The 17,846-nt window shown below is 35.1% G+C and overlaps 1 protein-coding gene across 1 annotated transcript in view; it reads left to right on the top strand.

Annotated features, from left to right (window-relative positions):
* The first annotated feature begins 1,702 nt into the window (after window positions 1-1,702).
* Window positions 1,703-17,846, top strand: part of LOC149782785 (uncharacterized) — a 41,186-nt gene continuing 25,042 nt past the window's right edge. The window contains exon 1 of the mRNA XM_089934295.1: window positions 1,703-1,965. The gene's annotated coding sequence lies outside the window, so the exon portion shown is untranslated. The remainder of the gene's footprint in view (window positions 1,966-17,846) is intronic.

Below are 17,846 nucleotides of genomic sequence, written 5' to 3'. Positions count from 1 at the left end.
AAATAAGCTATTAAGTTGAATAGAACCAACAATGAATCTGATGTAATGTGTTTAAAAATTTTCGTTTATTGAAGAAGAAGAAAAATATCTAGAGAATTTTGAAACAGACTATACGACGGGAATGTCTGGAAAATCCCGTTCGGGTGGGAAGTTCATATTTAGGATAGCAGACGATTTTGTACGTGTGGGACAGCTTCTTGCAAAAATTGGAAACTTGGATTAAAATGCAGTATTGTTTTTAGGTATACATTTTCATCTATTATGCAATGTATTTATTTTATGATTCTAAAAGGTACATACCGCCATGTAGGCCTATTCTGCACGTCGGGTAATTCTGCGCAACGATACGTCATTTCTGTAAACATTTTGTCACGCGCTACTTTGGGTCAAAAATCCATTTTGTATCCAGAAAGAAGAATCGTACATTAATTAAGAAAAGTGATATTCAGAAAGTGTGAAAAAATATCTCACATTTAGACTCGAAATGCACAAAAAAATTTGATTTCTAATGGGCAACGTGAAAACCCACTCCATGACCTTCTTGAACCTGTAACCCAGAAAATTCGATTTATTATGCATCTTTTAGAATCATACAAATAAATACATTATATAAAAGATAGAAATGTGTACCTTAAAACAAAATTGTATTTTAATCCAAGTTTCCAATTTTGCAAGAAGTTGTCCCACACGTACAAAATCGTCTGTTACCCAAAGTGTCTACTTGCCGCTAGAACATAAATTCTCAACCGATTCCCCAGCATATAGTCTGTTTCTAAATTCTGTTGTTATTTTTCCCCATCAACTAGACGTTGTAAACACATTACATCCTATTCATTGTTGTTTCTCTTCCATATAATAGCTTATTTTTCATAAAATGTTTAACTTTACTAACTTTTTTGCAAGATTGGTTTAGTTTGCTTAATATCTCTTGCCATTTATTGGCATTTGTAGGTTGAATTTTATAAAACTAGCTATAAACCTGACCTAATTACTCGACTGAACTGCTGACAGAAACAGTCCAAAGGAAAATATTTCATTTCTATAGCAAGATGGATAAACATTACATCTTTTCAAAGCGCTGCGCAGAATAGGCCGACATATCGCGAGTCAGGAAAACATTGGGGGGGGGGGGGAGGGTGGTATCCCCTGTGTCCAAAATTAATATTATTTTGAACAGAATATTCTGGTGACAATTGCATCTTTTCAAATGGTAAGCATTGCTGTATTTTATTTTTGTCAATTGATCGAATTCGGTATGCGTTTTGCTTCACTATTGGAAACGAAAACCTTAGGTGCGCAGAAATGCCCGACAGCAGTGTAGTGGATAGGATTTTCTGGGTTACAAGTTCAAGAAGGTTATGGAGTGGATCTATATGTTCATGTTAACATTTAGAAATTACATTTTCATATGCAATTAAAGCAGAAATGTGGGATATTTTTTGTAAACTTCATGAATATCACTTCCTTAATAAAAGGACGATCGTTCTTTCTTGATACAAATTGGATATTTGGCCAAAAACAACACGTAATCCAATGTTTACTGGAATGTCGTATCGTTGCGCATAATTACCCAACGCGCAGAATTAGCCGACATGGTGGTACTGATAAATATAGGTTTGATTAAGAGCACTCAGAAATGTAAAGTTATTGAACTTTTAATATCATGGTGTTTGCATTGGTTTACTTTGGGAATTGATTTAGTACCGTGAGTCCTACATTTCAGCATGCACTGAGAAAAACCAAGGACGTTCCGATTGCGTGAGAGATTTCATAATCGCTTTGTTTTTCACGAAAAATGCCGAGGTTGGTCCCATCGCAAGTTTATTATCAAAGAAATATCCGGAAGTAAATAAGAACGTGACGCATGGTAATCAGATCCTTGATGACTTTAGTGATGAAATATCGTTAGAAGTTAGAACTTTCGAAGATTCGGCGATTTTGTTCCGTATTGAAGGAACAACTAAGGTAATGCTAACGGAAAGGGAAATTCGTTTCTTTTTGTACTGCTTGGTGTATAAAACTCTTTTCTTACGAACGCCTTGCCTGCCTCATTAGTATTTGAGTATATGTACTTATTTGCCCAGAATGGAAATATCTTTGGAATGTACACTTTATATTTGTTATAAAAGAGTAGCCTAATATGGTTTGCGACGAAAACATGGCACCTGAATTGTCGCCATAGTAACATATTTCCGAAGATCGCCTATTTTCGAGAATTGGATACGACGCTAAAGCACAGGTGCTCGACGCGAGCTTATGTTGAGAAAATAAATACAGTAATAATATGAAGGAAAAAATCATACAGAGTGACGAAAATACCTTAGATTACCCCATCACCTGTTTTGACATAGCCTAGGAACCTCTCTATCATAATATATATGAGAGAAGGTATGTAACTTCCAAATACTTGGTTTCACCCTTGACCCTTGATTCCCTTTTTTAAAGGCACACGACCATACTCTATGGTTTGTTTTACTCCTGAGATAATTTTCTATTCATCAAGCCATCATTGACTTTTCTGCTTTGTATCAAACTAAAGTTACACGCTCAGAAACGTGTGATTTTCGCGAATTTTGACTGCTCTGACATATATCATGATATAGAAGGTCCTATGTCAGAACAGGTCATGGGGGTAATCTAATGTATTTTTGTCACGCTGCATAATTTGTTTTCCTTTCAGATTATTGTATTTTTTTGTCAACATCAAGCTCGCATCAAGTACCTGTGCACTAAAGCGAGTGGAATCATTTGATAAATAAACAAAATATCAGCATACAATATACAATGGATACAAGCTGATTCATTATAGACTTGTACTAACTGTAGCAGGCTCTTTCGGACCATGTAAAATATTAAATTTAGCTTTAGACTGAAATATGATATTTGCAGTTTTTGATGTGCCTCATTATTTCCCAGGTACATTGAGCAGCTCAGAAAGTCATTTAAGCAAATTAAGGAAATCATCTCAAAGGAAATTAAACCCCATTTCTATATTTATCTTGCTTTGCCAGTTAAATCCTGAAATATTGTTAAATCAGCTCATTTGCCTTCATGCAAATTGAAATAATTAATTGTATTGAGAAATAATACAATTTCTAATACTAATTTTTGTTTTGAAAATGTAGTCCATGCAGTAACATTGTTTTGTCTGTATCTGTGGTTCCAAACCCTTCTTGGCCACAACCGGAAAAAAAGGTTTCCAGGGCTTTTCAACCCTGTTCAACATTTTGATAAGTTTTGCCACTCTAAAACAAAATCCTGGTGACCTTCCAGAATCTCCTCAATGTGACCCTGATTTGGGTTGTGACCTAGGAATTGGGAACCTTTGGGCTGAGTATGTAAATTCTTTGGTTAGAATTTATCTTTATTCTGTATATTGTACTACATACTAATTTGGGATCCAGTCAGATTTATGATTTAGTTCAATACAATATCACATACCTGTATTCTGCTAATCTATTGAATCCCAGGGATGGTCCTGGCTTTTAAAAAGCTGTTGCAAAAAAAATCGCCAACCTCAATATTTTGTCGCCAATTTTCAAAAAGTGTCGCCAAAACAAGTAGTGTACATTTTTCCAAGTGTTAATTTAGTCTATTAATGTAACAGGCAATGAAAATTACAAAAGATGGGTTAGTTAATACTTTAATTACAACAAGCATTAACAAAATGTTACAAAGTGTTACATGAGGATCCATCGCGATTTTAGGGCTGCCCACTTGTTGAATGCAGTTTCAAAGTCTAATTTTTCACATCTGTACATGCTGATTCTCATTAAATTCTCGAGAGATGAGATGCAGAGCTTATTTCTGATGTCAGTTTTTATGAGGTTCATCCACGTTCACAGTCTACAGTGCTGACAGGTGACACCAGTAGTCTCTCAGCAGCCCCTACCCCCCCCATGGCTAGCTTCCCAAAGCTTGTAGCGAATTGCTTCCTAACTCCCAAGAATGATCACTGAATGCTGTATAAATTTTCTCGACAAGAAAAATAGGATCTCCGTTCCCACGAATGAAACTTACATGAGTCAACACCTGGCAATACTGGACCGTATATATAAGCATAAATTCACACCCAATTTAGGGATTCTTTCACTCCTGTATTTTGAGAAATAAATAATTATTATTAATTATGCAAAACTTTTTTTTTTTTTTTGCTATTTCTTGTTGTGGAGTTTAAGTCTCTGCAGCCGTAACACGAGACTGATTGCAAAAGGAAAAGATCAATGAGTAAAATGCTGCACTGGCGACAGATGTAATTGTGATTGAGATTTTTTCCATTTGTTTTGTATTTATACACAGTAGTCGGTACTTCAAAGGTTATCAGTTTTCTATGAAGGTTCAGCAAAACTATTGTATTGGTATATGTATAAAAAAAAAACAGAAGGATTAGCCATACAATTAATTGTATCTGTTCTATTCGCGTCTTCAGAAGTCGGTCAGTTGTAGGTATAGTGCGGTAGCATGATTGACTGTATCGCAGCATACAGTCCTCAGCCCAGATGTCAGCATAAGCAGATTATGATGTAACAATGCACTGTAAAGATGGGGTTGTCAATAAGAACAAAGGATCGTTTGTGTAACAGATTGATTCCAATGCATTGCTTTGTCAAGTTTGTGGCTTCCTTTCGTTCTGCCTTTTAATTTATCCAGTCCAAATCCATGATTGTATGTACAAATTAAATAACCAAAAAGTCTGTCGCCAAAAAAATCGCCAGATGGGATATTTTTGTCGCCAATAAGGAAAAAAAAATTGCAATTTGCGACATTGGCGAAGCCCAGGACGATCCCTGGAATCCTGTTTTAATTATAGTAATTTTTTTAATTTCATAATGAAAATGGCAGTGTTATATCAGTCCAAAAATGAAGTATATTTAAATAATCTTTGCTTAAGGAATTGTTTATGTTTTTTCCAGAATTCATAATGTATGATTTATTTTTATGCAAATATCTAACACTGAATTGACTGATGTTGCTGTCATTCAGCATCATATTAATAGTCTAATACTTTGATTGATTGACCCTTAATAAATTTGATTGCAGACAATAACAGTGAGGTCATCTGACCATCAATTTGCCAAGAATGACCAGTTAGAGCAGTTTTGTTTTAAATTTTAATTGGATACCATTTTGGGGCAGAAACTATAATACTAACTATAAATAACTCTGTGATCCATTAAGAGGTTAGTATTAGGACTGGTCGGCCTGGTGTCAGGATAATGTGACTGGGTGGGACATCATGCTAAGTAAATGTCTGCGGCATGACGTCCCAGTGCTAGACATCACTATAAACTGTCACACTGCAGACATCATAGTGATATGACTGAAAATTGTTAAAGCTACATTAAAAATCCAGATCACATACACAGACTCTGTGATCATTGGTTACATAGAAGTCTTATATTTTATATGTTGATGTCATAAAAATGACTCAGAAGTTTAATTGGATTTAATATGAACTCAAATGAAATAGTTTGTTCTGAATATGGCTGGAAATTTATGAAGAACTGTCTTATGTATATTTGAAAGCTGAAAATCAACCTTGTATCATTTGCAGATAAAGTAATAAATACTAAAATAAGTCAGGTATGCATGTTCAGTTCTTTTTCTTATAATATTTCACATGATCCAAATCAGCCAGCATTCACATAAATATAGTCAGAACAATCCAAATTAACACAAGTTTAGTGCTTGCTGTTTTTATGTGTTGTGCTTTGTGTTCCAGGCACTTAAGCCAGAAATTTGTCCTATTAACAGCTATAAAAGAAGAAAAATACCTCTTTGTGAACCCTAGCAAATTCTGTTTGATATGGGCCAAATATTGGCATGTTTCTGATCCCATTTGGAATTAAAGTTCATACAAAATATTAAATAAACTGCCACTAGAACGTACAAATTAGCTAGATGCCAACTAAAAACTAACACAGTAACATATATTCATTTTATGATGGATCTGTAAAATGCTTATGACTAAGATTTATGGGATAAATGCTACAAACTTGTAAATGGCAGGGATGGTGCTGGTGTTCAAAAAGCAGTTGCCAAGAAATCACAGACCTCAATATTTTGTTGCCAATTTAAAGAAAAGTGTCACCATTTTCATAATTCTACCCATTTATCTTGATATTCTCGGAACCAAGATAATTTTGTCCACTTAAATAGATGTTAAGATAAGTGGATGGTAGGTCTAAAAGATTCCAATTTTGCATACAATTGAAATTCATAAGAGGTGACCTGTGGTCATTGAATAGGATTTACACTGAAAGAAAATAAATGATGGAAATTTTGATTAATTGAAAACATAACTAGTCTGAAATACAGTTGCGTATTGACAACTTACAATTGTGTAGTAAAATCCATAATGCATTAAGTACAGTACATCATGTGTATGAAAAATCCAAAATAACAGCCACTCAGGGACAAATTTGTTCAGTATTTGTATGCACTTGGAGAGTTGGAAAGTGGGCAACAACATCATACCGCTGACAAAGTATGGTCTGTGGATGTGTTTACAGCTTCAGATTGATAATCTGAGACAACAAACTCATTTCCGATTGGGGCCATCATCACCTGGTGGACCAAAACCTAGCAGTTATGTACATGTATTTGTGCGAGGGGAATTGCAAGTCATTCCAGCAGATATGGAACTTTCACCAGGATTTGAGTGGCATGTTAACCAGTATCAGTTTTAAGATGGATACCAGTAGCATGATGACGAAACATTCAGTTGGTGATTCCATCAGGGAACACCTTCGCTTAGTATCAGGTGGAATCAAACTCACTGGTGCATAAGTAATCACACATGCGATGTTTCTTGGATCGGATCATATTTACAGTGTGTGCAAATTCTTGACGGTCTCATCTTTTTGCACAATTGCCCATGGAATGGCTTTGGCCTTTTAAATAATTTTGGCCCCAACCACAATAGAATGCATTTTGGATCACAGTCCCACATACTCTTTGATTAGTTTACCTGAACATTTGTCTTTGGACTTGCCAGCCACCTTTTTGTTGGCATTACTAAACAATGGATATCATTTTGGATACTCGCTGGCATCTAATTAATTGACCAAGCTGTGATGGTGATATGCATCATTAGTGAGTCAGTATCAGTGTACAGCTTCTGGAACCAATCCTGACAAAACGGTTTGATCTTGTCATAGTAAAACTCATGCATGAGCAGCTTGGACAAGTCCAGTGCAGAAGAACCCACATAGATTGGTTTTGTCAGTTTGAGTTTTGACTTTTTACTGTGAATGGCAAAAAGTCCACTGTCAAAGATTTTTCAGAATTCAAAGGCCAGGTCAGCATTGAGCCTTTGAAGTTTGTCTTGCTCACTAGCATGGAAAAGATTGACTTGAATTTGTTTGCGTAGATTCTCCATGGTTTTCCCAAACACAGTATTATTCACAAAAAGTCCTTTTCAGAATCATTGGCGGCCTTTATGCATAGGTCCATATTCATCTAAAATGTATGGGGCTTTCTAAGCTTACTGACAAAATTCGAGCACTCGATGGATTTTGGTTACGCACATTCTAATCACAGATACAACTGCAGATTGTACATGTACAGTACATTGTTGTGTTTCATCAGAAGACTTGGTACCAGTGTTTTGCATTTGGTGAATTTGCGGCCAGACTCATCAATTAATGAGCACTGATACAGGGAGAACCACATACTGGGCACTGACAAAGCTTCTGGTGCCATTGGATAATCATTGTATCTGTTGTAAATGCTGTGGTCATTGGAATGTTATGCTTGTACGTCTTTATGTTGACCAATGTGCGCAGGATTGATCCATTGAAATCCACCAACTGGAAGCGACTGCATCATAACCCATTCATACAAGTTATTGTAACCTAGATACATTATGTAGCTGTTTTGTCAACAGGGTCATATCCATCCATGTTTGGGTTGTTGGCATTAGCATATCTGTGACTTGTCATAGATATTCCACCATGAATTGATTGTTCGATAAACAGATGCTGATCTCTGTCAGCAAGTGATCCCAGATAATTACTGAGGTTTTTGCACTCGAATGCAGGCCAAGCTTTCTTTGCTTGTTTGTAATTTTCTTCTGAAATATATTCATGTATCAATGATGAATAAAGTTTCAGCAAATTTGCCCAGTTGTTTATGTACTTGTAGGGATAGACACCATTTTTCATCATGAAGTTCAGATTGGTTGGACAATGGCCACAAGTGATTTTAAAACGTTCTGCTGTTAGATTTTTCATTAACTTGTGAAAGGTCAAAAGCAGAATTGAAGGAATCAATGAACTGCTTTTGACCCAGCCAAAACATCATGTATTTTTCCATGTTGGGGATCACGTTTATTGGTGAGTTTAATACAGTGGCTATTGCTCACATTATTAGTTGCCATTGTACCCAAGCATGTTATGAAGTACCAGAGATTTTGGTTTTGTTGGGATAAATTCTCAACTGCAGATTGTATGTGATGTGTGTAGCATCTTTGTAGGCACCACTGGTCTTGAACTTTGGATTCAGGACTTTTACTTTCATCATTGCACAGGCTTTGCTCTTTTTCAGTAGATGGACTCCACTCTTCATTGAAATCTTGCTCATAAATCCAGCAGTGAGTAGCTGTGAAAAACTCATGAATGTTATCACCTGTCATAATATTGTGTGCTGGTGTGTAGACCTGCTGTCAAATCCATTTTACCGTAACTTCGGTCGATCTGACAAACACCTCTGCTTTGTCTGGACTGTTATCACTCTGAGCACCAGCACTCTTGGCTCGATAAAGGACTGGCTGCTCTGTTTTGGCATCACATTGTACCACTACATAACAAAACCTGCATGGGATTGGTTCTGTAATTTGCAGTGTGATCCATATCAGAAGCATTTGTGTCTTTGTTAGCAGAGCTGGATACATGTGCATCTGCCACTGAAACATTCCGACTTTCAAAATCCGCATAGATGATATATGGGACATTCATCTCACATTGTATTGCAGTAAATTTGACATTATTTTCACCTGGCTCAGGCATGATTGTACACTGGGTTTTCACTGATACCATCACAGTAAATGTCATGACTAGTGAGCAGTTCTTGAGTGTGCTTGCTGTGTCGGCTAACAAGCTGATTGTGGCTCTTTATCCATTTGTAGTGTTATATTAGTTCTGTTTCTTTCATTTCACTCTGCTTCAGCAGATCAATCTGAACTCTTTTGTGCTGGCTGTGAGGCAAGCAGATAAAAGCCTTTGTCATATGTGAATACATTAACAGTTATAACTGAGTCAAGTATTTCAAATTTCTTAAGTGTGGCTTTAGTAACCTGCAAAGGAAACTCAGTATCACCAAATTTATCCAGGTCACAGTCGCCAGTATTTTTGGGGCATGTCTTGATTGTCATTGACAGGATATAGTGCCAACAAAATTGCCCATTCATAACATCTGTTGTTAAAAAATTTCGTGTTATAACTGACCTTGGTGGTACCCAGTCAGGTATTGATATGTAGCTGGAACTACAAAACTGTGATACAGTGAGAGATGGACCCCGACTTTTGCTATTCCTGATCCTGCATAGGTGTATTTCTCCACCATTTTGAGAATCTTTTCAATGCCTCTGCCAATTTCATCACTGATAGCACTGCTATCTTTGTAGTACCGGATTACATGGGCACAGCGGTGTATCTGTGGGGCGGTAGTATTTAATCCATCCTTGTAATGACTAAGCAGCATAAGCAGATGCACACTAAGGACAATGTCTGCTTTAACCCCAGAATGGCCAAAGTTTTGAAACACTAAATCAATTCCAGGAATCATATTTGTCAATAGTTGTCAAGTGCTTTTGCCTGGTGTGTATGTGGGTGGGATAATGGCAGCATGATTTTCCAACTTGCTTGTACATTTTTTAAATTTGATTTTGGGTACAGGTGATTGTTGTGTATTTGCATGAATATACTCATTCGCTTCAGTAGTGATAGCAGAGGCAAGATGACGTTTTTGTTCATACTTGTCTACTACTACAAGGATGTCAGCTTTTCTTGGACCTTTGGGTATTCAGATATTATGTTTATGAGCAAATTGTTTTAGTTGTTTTACCATTGTTTTATTGTTTTTGCTGCTGCTGTAGTGGGAGTGACAACCGGTGGTGCTGTTGATAGTTGTGGATTCAATACAAAAATTGGTCTCAATAATTCAAGTATGTCTGCATTTCTCATACCACTTGGTATGTATATGAGATGCTGTTTTAGCTGTGACACTGTAGGCATATTTATACTAATGGGAGGGCATGGGGTCTCTCTAATTTAGAAATGTTGTTGATGGCTTGTTTTATTTTTGGTATTGTCAGAATTGGATACTGTGATTATTTCAGTCCTGGTTATTATTTCATCTATTTCTGTTTTATTGTTTTTCGTTGTGGTATCTACTTGATCTTGGGAAGCCACATGTGTTTGCAGTTTTCATTTGTTTCTATGCGCTTTACAGTATTCTCAAACAGATCCACAAAACTAGCAGAACTGGATTATGTGATTGGACTCCATTGCCACATTTCAGGCAGGGTCATGCCCCTAGGCCTTCACGTAATGCTTGCATGTGTGTTCTACGCTATTCATAATGGCATGTTCTGCCACAGTGTTCATATTTCCCAAGGCAGGCAGCTTTGCATTTGTTGGATCCCAGTGCATTGGAGCTTCTTATATACATATGTGCAAGTGTTTTTCGAATTGGCAGAAACACACTGCTACATTTTTTGCTCTGTTAATAGTAGCACTCTTGCTGTACTCTCCATGGCAAACACGAAGCTGTAAATCAACCCTTGCCAAATAATTAACTATGCCTATCTCAGAGTATCCACAGCAAAATCTTTCAGTGGTGTTGAGTAAAAAAGCTTCATTGAGTACAACAACAACATAAATTTTGTCAGGCGACTGTCACATATGCCCAATAATGTTAATCCTCCCCTCATGAATTTTATCCAGAATTTTGTTGTTATATACTCACACTGACTTTCTTGCACCATGTATTGCTCTGTAAATCAAATTGAGTTCAGATGCCATTCTTTTATTTATGGCTCCAAAGCATTTGTTTAATTTGCACATCCTTGACACTGGCCTTATCAGAAATGTCACTTCTTTAGATGCAGTTGACCAGTTGTCATGTTTCTTTTGAGGGTATACACTTTCATGCACAATATTCTGCAGCTTCATTTAAGTTTTATTTGCCTCAGAAATCTGCCCAAGTTTGTTTCATTCCATTTCCAAAGTCACTGCCAAATTTACCAACTTATCAATTGGCTCTGGGTTTGTTTCAGAGAATATGTACATCATCATCAATGCTTCTTTAATAAAAATGTATTATTGCATTCAAATAATACAGTGATCTCAATTTATCACTCGCATTTTTGACATTTCATTCATTTGATAGGTTATGGCAATGTTTGTAACCTCCACAAATTCTTTCAATATACTTTGGCAATTAATAATTTGGTCACCACTCAACAATTTGTATATAAATCGCCACAGAATTTCTTCAGTACAATATTCACATCTCAGTTAATATATTCTCTCTTTGCCAGAACAATCATAGTCTTGCTTGATAGATGGGAAAATATAGTTAATACAAGTCTGTCTGTAGACACTATTGACCAAAGGCACAGCACATTCGTTCATCGCTGTCTCTATATGATCAGTAAAATGATCCTTATGTAGAGAACTGCTTGTTGATAACCACGCTAGCTGGCAGTGTGTGTATTGATTGCTACAACAAGCTTGCCTAAATAAGTGCATCCTCGGTGGGATTCTGTTTCTGCAATCACAGGAGTAGTTTTGCCTTTTTTGAAAACCCTTTGGGGCACATTCATCTGGATGAACTCTACCCCACATAACTGACTCGCATGTGTAGGCTGCTTACACCCCTGCTAACAAATTTAAAGCGAGCAACAGGCGATGCACACATGTGGGCTAAATTGTCACAGGAGGTAGAGATGAGGATGGATGGAATGGCCCCAAAAGGGGACAAAAAAAGATAAACAGTTTCATACTACTAAATTGATATAAAGGAGCTCCACAATGATTGGCAATTTAATAAATGTGGTCAAGTTTTATTTGAGACACTCAGTACTCACCTGAAATTAAATGAAATGGTTAGTGCATAAATATGATCTAGCTCACAAACCCAGAATAAATCTGATAATTTTAGTTTGTCAGAGTAGTTTGCAGTCAGTATTTAGGTTTTTGTATGGAACACAAGAAATAACATGCATAATAAGGCTATCACATTTACATAATGTAAATTAGATATGATCATTTCATGTCAGCCCTGTAAACATTTACCAAATCTGCCTTTTGTTGAAACAGTAAATAAAGCAGTTGGTTTTCCAGCATGTTTTGTTTTCATGAATACTGGAGAAAATCAAGAAAATTTCTGTAATTGTTTGCTTGTAAGTTCTAGGTGACTGAATTTCCACATTCTGAGGTAAGATTGTGGCAGGCTTAATGTTATTGTCTGATAAAAATTTGAAAGGAAACTTTGTTAAACAGGTAAATAGTTTGTGTATTTTTTGTCAAAATGACAAGTAATCAGAATTGTTACGGAAAATACTTCTTTTTAGTCTTAATTATATCTGTATTGAAAACAACTCACATTAGTTATAAATGGCCAGTTTAATCATGTTTCAGTGGAATAATTTCATATTCCAGTGGTCATGTTAAGATTTACAAGTTTTTATAAATGTGGCAGCCTTAATGCACGGTCAAATTAGCACTGAATAAGGGAGCTTGTCAATACATTTTTAGCTCTACTTGCCCTAGATCAGAAGAGCATTTGGGAGGGATTGTTGTCCAGCATTTGTTATTAGCACAAGTTTGTAATCTTAATTCTCCTAACCTACTTGTAGGATTGCCATGAACTTTAAACAAACATTCATCCCCAAATCTAGATTGTCCTAAATGAAAATGGTGCTGTGACATCAGTGTTGCCACCAGAGTGACCATCTTGAAAATTTTATGATTGCTAATTTGTCAGAACAAATGGTTGTATCAGCATTAGGGTTTCACTAAAAGACTTCTTTTGATGTTGAGTTGGTCTTGCATGAAAGTGATTCTGATCAGCTTTCTCACTTTCAGTATGGTCACCATGGCAGCCATCTTTGTTATTGTTTCTCCTCCTCAACAGAAAGTCATATCAACATATAGTTTATGCCAGAATACTTCGTATGATAACTAATTGATCCAAAGTGAAATCAGTGCTGCTTGAATATCAAATATAACTGCTGTAATGACCATCATAAAAATCATGCCATCACCTTACTTAATATTGTTATAACTCTATGGTCTTCAACTAAGTAACAGGAAAGAGTGAAAAGCAACAAGTTTTGTAATAATTTATTTTCCTAGAATACAAAGTGAAAATGTAAGAAGAACAATATTGTGAATTAAATCACAAATAGTCCTAAAAGTTCTATCACAAGAGTAAAAGTATAGGGCTCAAAATAAATTCCAGTGATGTTTAGAATGAATTTCAATCTTGGAAGTGCCATTGTGTCAATACCTTGGAATGTGGTGACATGCTAATAGTCTTTATGGATTACAATGATATCATTGGTGATGTGCAGATAGTCTTGATGGATTACAATGATATAGTCTTGATGGATCACAGTGATATAGTCTTGATGGATTACAATGATATAATCCAAAATGTATGTGAATAAATTGTAATATATATTAAATTTGTGTTGTTTGTTATTTTTATAAAAAAATTCATTATATGCTATGGGCTGTGCAAAACTCATTATATGTTATGGGCTGTGCAAAATTGTATTTTGTGGCTCACCTTGCCCAAAATCAAATAAGATTTTCAGGCAGAATCATGAGTAGTGTTCATTGTTTGATTTAGGCTAAAATTATTTAATTAAAATTCTTCTTCTCTGAAAATACAAACTGCTCCATAATGATCTTGGTAAAAGACATTGACCGAGAATTATACGAATTCAGACTCGGAAACCATGGATTATATTACTGTGATTCAACAAAGAGTGTTGGCACATCATTACAGTTGAGTTCATTGGTACATTCGTACATTAGAGACTACATGCACTTCAATACCTTCAGTGTTGGAATTTTTTTGGAATACAACTAAAGTTTGTTAAGAACTTTATTCATTCAACATGGACATGGGTAAGTGATTCCAGGATTGTTTGGGATTTAATCTGCATTACCAAAAGTTCTTTTTACAGTTTCACTTTGTATTCTAGGGAAATAAATCATTTGTTGAATTTTACAAAGCTTGTTGCTTCTCACTCTTTTCTGTTACTTTTTTTATGACCATAGAGTCATGATAGAATTTGCAATAATCCCAGAATAGTGATTTGGCATAAAATTATTAAAGAGCACTTGGTAATTCCAAAGAATAATGTAAAGAATAAATCCTTTCAAATATTAACTTCCCAGTAGCTTCTCATGGGTCAGTGGTACTTTCCGGGGTTTTCCTGGGTTCTTCCTTCACCATTAATACTGGCTGCCATGTATAGCCTATCATGTGCTGAAAAATGGTGTTAAACCCTACAACAACAACAACAACAAATAACTAAAACACAACTTAAATTGAGTCCACTAAGACTGATGTTAGGATGTGGAATGAATAATTCTGCTGTGATATAATAAGAGAAGTAGGATGAGTATAATTTTTCTATTAAATTCATAAACTTCTTTCTAGAACATTCTTAATTTCTGTAAAAACTTGACCTTGAATGCAACATCTGTAAACATGTTTAGCTCTAAATAATAATAATCTTAAAATGTAATCTAAAGTCATAAATAAAAATTAGCTATGTAATATATTGTTTATAAAAAACAGCTTTGTAATATATTGTTTATTTAAAAAAAAAACAAGTCCGACTATCCATTATGGACAAGGTCAATTACACAATGCAAATGTGTTTGTGTGTGAAATTTAAGGACCACCCCCACCAACTACTTAGAAATTTTGCCATTTCTTACTACAGTGTGACAATTTCAGAGGCCTTCTGCACCACTTCTTCCAAAAATTAATGGTCATAGCAAAATAATGTTTGCACTAAAAGGCGTAGTATGATGTCTTGTTGATCCTAAATGTAAAAGGTGTCAATCTGATTTCAAATATGGCTGCCACAATGTCCATTTTGAAAATCTTATCCCAATTGCTCCTGAATGGATGGTCATATTGGCATTTTGAAAATCTTATCCCAATTGCTCCTGAATGGATGGTCATATTGGCATGGGGTTTTCACTACAGGTTGTGAAATGATGTCTGCTTTGCACTAAATGAAAAGGTGCAAATCCGATATCCAACATAGCCTCCAAAGCAGCTAATCTGAAAAACATTTTGTCATTTTGCTCAAAAATGAAAGAGATTGTTTCAGCATACAGCAGTTAAAAAATGAAATAGTCTTACATGTATCATGAATTCCTGGAAACTCTATTCAGACCTTAGAGCAGCAGTCTTTAAGAGACTCTAAGTTTATATTGCTAATTAAATATTTACATTTTCTGAGAAACAGCTTAAGGCTTGTACTGGACTGTAGACATTTCCATCAGTTGTTCAGTTAAATATTTATCACCAAGAGAGTGATTTTGTGTTGTTTTAAAGAGATATCTGAACCATTTTGTGTGTTATTTAAACTATTTTAATTTCTTAATTTGTGGGGGATTCCAAAAAGGACACATTGTGTTTTGCCTAAGTGAAGGGATAATTATCCATGAGCCATTGAGGGCACTGGCTGACAGAGTGGTCTAAAGCACTTTTGTCTTTACTGATCACTACCATCTCACCTCTCTCCTCACAGGTTTAATTCTTGGGCTGAACCTATGTGGGTATGTGAAAAAGCTTGTCAGTAGCTTTCTGTGGGTCAGGGATTCCTACTGTGTTTTTCCCAGGGTCTTCCTTAATAAGTTATATTGGCTGCCATGTAAAGCCTATCTTGTGCTGGGAAATGAAGTTAAACCCAAAGTCACTATGAGTAATAATTACCAGAAAGAGCAAGGGACCAAGTATGGCTTCTTGGGGAACCCCACATGATATATTCACACAGGAGGAATATAAGTACCATGAAGATCTACTAGCAGCTATCTTTTGGTAAGATAAGATTTAGACCATTCATCTGACAGAATCATGACTAATGGCTTTTAACTTCTATGAAAGTATACAATTTTCAGTGGTAGCAAAAATTTAAAGAAAGTGAAAAAAATCAGACCAGTAATATTTCCTTTTCTATTTCAAATATAATATAAGCTGTTAAATGAATTTAAGAAGTATCTCTTGAAAAACAAAGGCTGAAATACTTACTGGTATTCAAACATTTGTTTCACTAAGATCTGCTGGTACTGCATTCTCAACATGTGTGAATTTGCATTTAGTCTCACAATTTTCAAATGTTCTGCTTTCCACAGCTGCATTATAAGCTAGTGTAATGATTTATGTCCACGGCCGCATTATGAGCTAGTGTTATGATATATGTCATTCCACTTTGTTGTTTCAAATAATTTTTTTAAAAAGCAATTTAGTAGTGGGAAATTGTAAGAATAGGTTATGAAAGATACTAACATCAGTTGATGGAAAGTATTGAAAATGCTGACAAAGAAAATGGGACTTGAATAATCAACCATTTGCTTGCTTATAAAATCATATTTAAATGTTTGCAGTAAATCAGTACTGTTTATAAAAAAATTGCTAAAAAGTCTTTATATTGACAAAGTGAAGCTGTAGAAAGAATACACACAAATCCATTAGAATGTAAAATTTTTTTTTATAAAGCTCCAATTGATCAGTGATCATGTGAATATTTAAAACATTACTTATTTGTAATTCATACAGTCACAAATTAAAGAAAATCACATTAAAAAATAAACAGTTTGAAGACCAGAAAAAAAAACTTTAGCAGAACAATATTTACATCTTTATTTATGTCTCAGCTCCTGACATTATCTGCATTTAAAAAAATGTAAAGTTACATTTCCAGATCAGAAAGAAAAATAGAACCTGAAAATAATTTTAGAATAGGCATCACAGCATGACAAAGAAAAATAAATTCTAAAAATTCTCTTTGCACATACAGTATTTATCTTTCTTTGAAATTCATGTAGCTTTTATTGTAATTAATAATTGTTGATATAGTGTATGGTATACCTATTACATCAATCATGTGTAAATATGAAGACATTTGTTGCGTGTAGTGTAGCTGGTTACTTTTATTATTGTTCTGTTTATTTTTAGATCTGTGTTATATAGCTGTGTAGCCATCAAACTAAGTCACTGAAATGCTTATCATAAGTATATTAAACATTATGGGTAAAAAGTTGAATTCACATCCTGAAGAACATGATATGGTATGGAGATGAGCAAATTCTCTGTTGACATCATAATCATATGTACCATGCGATGTGTCTTATATACTTACTTTCTGATGATAAATGCATATGCAGATAGCGAAGCATAAATCAGGAAAATTATATTAAGTATTCATATTTTGAAAGTTGAGTGACTTACAGGTGATTAATAGTTTAACATCAGTATGCCATTTTCTGGGTTTGTAATTCACATGCATGAGATCATCTCAGGAGAATAAGACCTGCTCAATGCTATAAAAATTCACGTTTTAGATGGCTGGGTTGACAAGTGGAAAATATATCAGGCAAGTGCACTTCACAATGAATGTACCTGGCAAGGTGCATTTTTATCCTGTGAAATGTTTTTACAGTATGTGCTTTCTTCCTAGATGACCTCAGTCACTGTCAGTGTTGTTAAGATTATAAACATATGTTGGTATAATGGACAATCTTGTGTTTGTTGCCCAGGTTAGAGATGTGAGGAATTGGGTGTACCAACCAATTTTGACTATTATCACA

The sequence above is a fragment of the Sinohyriopsis cumingii genome, chromosome 15 (assembly GCF_028554795.1).
Source record: "Sinohyriopsis cumingii isolate HCF-2022 chromosome 15, ASM2855479v2, whole genome shotgun sequence".
Classification (NCBI taxonomy): Eukaryota; Metazoa; Mollusca; class Bivalvia; order Unionida; family Unionidae; genus Sinohyriopsis; species Sinohyriopsis cumingii.
The sequence above is the reverse complement of the archived record's forward strand: the minus strand, read 5'-3'. Positions and strand labels throughout refer to the sequence as shown.